Source organism: Mustela nigripes, chromosome X (genome assembly GCF_022355385.1).
Source record: "Mustela nigripes isolate SB6536 chromosome X, MUSNIG.SB6536, whole genome shotgun sequence".
NCBI lineage: Eukaryota > Metazoa > Chordata > Mammalia > Carnivora > Mustelidae > Mustela > Mustela nigripes.
Genome location: NC_081575.1, coordinates 32,874,496 through 32,879,306, shown reverse-complemented (window position 1 = coordinate 32,879,306; position 4,811 = coordinate 32,874,496). Strand labels below are relative to the sequence as shown.

Here is a 4,811-nt window from a genome sequence, read left to right as displayed (position 1 = left end):
CCTCTATAAAGAGAATCTGGGTTTCAAGCCCCAAAGTATCCCAGAAAGCCCTACTTATTTCATCCAACAGAGGGTGTAGATAGAGGATGAAACAGGATGGGATCAATATACTGAGATGGACATCCTCCTCCAGAATGAAGGGACCCAGATCTGGTTTCTTTGTTGTTTTTGTTGTTGTTGTTTTTAAAAACAAAAAGAAAAACAGAATGCTTATTGTGAGACTAATTGCTGAAATCCTTAAGATGAACTGGATGCTGCAACAGCTACCCTCTCGGGCTTAGGTATTGCTCCTTCATGGAATCCATGTCTTAATCTGCGGTATACAATTTTTAAGTCCCTCATTCAACCGGTCCCAGTGGTGTTTCTTCTTTTAGCCTTGGCACTGCAGTTATACTTTCTCTTGTGCTTGGCAGGATAGCTACATTTGGCACAGGTGGACTTCTGAAGGTGGCAGGCCTTCGAGCCACAGCAGCTCTTATTGCAATGCTTTCCAAACAATGACGTCTCCTTCATCATCTTGTTTCTGCGGCAGACCCCAAAGAACCCAGGTCTGTTTTCTGCACTACTGCTTGGGAACGTCACAGCTCAGAAGCACCCAATTCTTCAACTTTCCTCTCAGTGTATGAGTATATGGCCTGGGTCCTCTTGTTTGGGGACTCTCCTGGGATTTCCTGTACAGGGTCCATGTTCTGTAGGTGGCCAGAGGGATACACCGAGACCACCTTGGTCCGGGGAACAATCAGACCATGTGGTCAGGACCTGGCCCTGGGAGCTCAGGAAAAAGTTCAACCCCAAAAGGCTACGCCTACGTAAGTCCACAGGTATAAAATGAAGAGGCAGAGAGTGGATTTCCCAACACCCTTCCAGGAGGGGTGAAATCAAGGAGTATGTGTGGAGGGAAGAGCTGAGCCTGGAAACTTGCTCCCAGAACACCCTCCTCAGAAGGTAAAAGATAGGCAAAGAGCATGAGCTATCCCAGAGGTTCTTCTAGAAGTCGCTATCAGAACAGCTGAAGCCTAAAATGAATTGCTGTATGCTAAAAGTATGTGCCTTGTTCCTCAAGGAACGATGATCTACGATGGATATGAGGGAAGGGCGGGTGTCTCTCAACCCAACAGCTGTGACTTTAAGCACCATCTTCAGACCTCTTGATTCCCCAGCTTTGGGGGCAAGAGTGGGGTTGAGACCTTAGAGATCCAAGAGTGAATGGAAGCCAAAGCCATTCCTTCTCATCACTGAAGTGAGTCTCAGGGATTCTTGGGGAAGGTGGCCAAGAGTGCCAAAGACTGCAAATTACTGGCTAGGGAATCTGCAATGCTCTGCTAAGCCAAAAGATGGGTCTGTGAGTCCTGGATCCTAGAGACCTTAGCAAATGACACCACAGTTGCTGATCAGATTCTTTAACTCAGGCAAAGGGCTCCTTCAGCCTGGCTTCTTTTTCCTGGTGTGGGCTGGTCCCTTCTAGACTCTGCTTGCTTGATTTCACTGGGCATCACACCCTTTAGCACAAGGTAGCCAGGCTCCACATCTCATCTCTGAGCTGGACAGAGGAAGGTCACTGCCCTGTCTCTAGGACTGCCAATAGTAGCAGCCCTCCAGTCCCCACAGTAGTGTTTGGCTGGGCTTTACTCAGCCCAACAGAGGCTTTCAGAGCCCTGGTCTGTCTAGGCCAAACCTGCTCTTGCTCCAAAAGGAAGGGGCACATTGCCAAAGGCCTATAGCCTTCTGGTTGCGGCTCCTGAGGGTTTCCTCTACTTCTGTCCAGACATATTCACCAATAGGGTGCCAAGCCTTGGTTTCCTGTGCCAGACCCACCGGTCTCCTAGACCATGATCCTTATCACAGTGCCAGTCTCTGGAGCTTCCCCAACCTAATTTGGTCTTGGGTCATACTTACCCCCCTGCCTAGTGGGTCTCCTGACCTCCTAGGGACACACTTCCTTGTTTCCTACTTCACCCTTGTTACTCCTCCCCCAGGAAGTGATGGTACATGGTTGGTGGGATTTGCAAAGTATTTCCTCTTGGTGGCAGTACTGCACCAGAAATGCCAATATGCCTCTCTACCCCACGTCCTCTCCTTCCCCCCTTCCCCAAGGAAAAAACTCCAACTTGTGCTCAGTCTGGCTAACACAAGGTGGCTCACCATCTTGGCCACTTTAGGGTAAAGGGGTAAAGGTCTCGAAATCTGGCACTCCATCCTGCAATGCCTGGTCTCTGTATTATCTTCTCAGACTGCCTTTGGACACAAAAGCAATGACTCCCCATCTAGGCACCCTAGCAGTGGATCTGAAAATTATCTGTTATTTCTTTAGCACTCCACATCTGCCATCTCCTCCAAAAACATCCTGACCATGAGGTCTCATGTTGTCTGATACAAAGAGAGTTGGTCCACAGGCACCAAGAGAGGTCCAGTAAGGTAACTCTCTAGTTCGCAATACAATAATCCTGTTAATGTGGTTTATGTTATGTGACTGTTCATAGTTTTCAGATATGGATTATTATATATTGGTCAGAAATGGTACTACATGGTATTCTAAAGACACCTATCCTTGTATCTGGGCCTATACTCTTTTTCCCAATGCTTCCCATAAGAAGGTTTTTAATGAAAAACACATATGATTTCTGTATGCTTGTGAGAATTTGTGCGTTTCAGCATGAAGCATTTCATATGAAGGCACAAGCCTTTGGTCCTGTTTCTGAGCAATGGACACATGCTATATGATGAAGACTTCACCTGATACCAGGTACACCTCTAGAATCCACTTTTCATGACTGTGGCAGATGCAAGGGGGGATAATCTCCATCGTGTACTGAAGGAACACACTGGCCAGGTAAAAGTGTCTGAAGACAATATAATCAGAAGGAAATGCATTCTGCTGGTGCATCCACCTCCCAATTCCCCAGCTGCCCCTACACTGTTCTGGCTGAGACAAATCCAGACAAATCACGTTTTCATTTGTTTTTTTTTCTTTTTCGGTTTTTTTTCCTCTTGATCTACACATTGATGTATTGCTCCAGAGGCCCCATGTGACTGAAAGCTATTAGAAATCTTTCAAATCAATTGAGAAAATCAAGCAAAATTCTACAGAGCCTCTACTGGCCTCCGAAGAAAAGCAAGTAACAATCTCATGTTATCCTTTTCATCCTCAAAAGATTGTCCCATGCTTGACAGCAAACAACTGTGTAGGTAGACAGTAAAATGTCTGTTTCTACCTCAGTCTACATGTGTACTAACACAGAGGTGTACATGTATCCACCCAGATATTTCTTTCTGGTTTCATATTGAAGGAGAGTCATCAAACTTCAGCCCTTCAGGAAACTTTCTGCTTGTTTCCCCTCAAAAGAGGACACACTTCTCCCAGGGATTCAGACCCATGAGGACCACCATCTCATTCTTTCTATGGCAGGTATGTATATTCCCTCCCACAGCTGAATAACAGGACATCCCATTATTTACCTCTAGAGGGTCCTTCTGGTCCCTTTCTACCTCTCAACTCTACAAATCCTGAGTGAAAGATACTCTCTTGGATGCCCTCTTCTGCTCATTTATATGTGAATATAATTCCCCACTGCATTTTCAGAGAAGCAACAGAATGAACCAAAATTCTCATGAACTTTCAATTTTTGAATCAATGTTGCCAAAAGCTTTTCCAAGAGGCTCCTACCTAAATGTATCCTGCCCAGTATTAGATGTCCCAATTCTAGCAAAACTGGCTAGTCTTTTTCATTGAGCTCAATATGAAAGGTAAAAGGGGTATATACTGATGATTATACAAATGCCTGTCTCCACTCCTTATGTTTCCTTGGCTAAAGTAGGTTTACAATGAGACAGAATCCAACCAATCAGTCTAAAGCTTCATGGACGCTTGGACTTTAATCAGGTTTAGAAAGCCCCTTTTCATGCCATCCTTTGAACTAGATTCTCCAATTTTCAAAGAGTTTATTGGCTCTCATCAGCAAATAAGTGCCTATGTACAATCAAAACACAAATAGGTAAAAAAGACTCTAAAGAACATGACTAGTATTGAGTATTCCATAGTTTGAAGGGAGCCACTGTGTATCATGTTTAACTCCGCCTTGAAAAGAAAAGGCAATAAATATTTAGAGTTTTATTTTGATCCTCTTAAATTCTGGTTTACACGCTCCACAGTACTCTAAACTTAGCCCACCTCGTTAGATACACTAGGGTGTCTATGCCCTTTTCAAATTAACACAGGATTAGTGTCCATTGCCCACACGTCTTATCTGCAGTGGCCAAGCAAGCCTGTCTCCTTGGCTTCCAGTCAGATTACCAAAATCCTCTTATTTGGAAAGATACCTGGGACCTCAAGTGGGAGGTTCACTTTATGGTCATGTCAGTGTGACCCCTTGTTAAAAGGGTACAGAGACCACCATGCTCACAGCATTGAGGTAGAGACCACATGAGATTATGTGGGTCAGGATGTTGGCCTGTGCTCAGCATATGAGGTCTCAGTCAGCATCTTTCCCACATAACATTAACTTTCAAAATCTTTACAATTTCAGCAAATGTGCTAAAGAAGGAGAAATGCAAGGGATTCAGCACCCTCCAATGATACACACACATATATATACACACACACACACATATATATATACACGTGTATACACACACACACACACACATATAGTGATAACATTTGAATTGTTTGTAACACTACAGGTAAGAGAAAACAAATATTTCAGAAAAATTGATTTGTAACATTTTACCCAACTTTTACCCACCCAGTGATGAAAAATCCAGAGGCTGCGCTTTAAATTTTTTCACCTTCCTAGGGTTGATAAGAACCAATA

General features: G+C 44.2%; 1 pseudogene; it reads right to left on the bottom strand.

The window, feature by feature from the left end:
- Nucleotides 1-237: 237 nt before the first annotated feature.
- Nucleotides 238-516, bottom strand: LOC132007513 (large ribosomal subunit protein eL37-like; annotated as a pseudogene).
- Nucleotides 517-4,811: the final 4,295 nt, after the last annotated feature.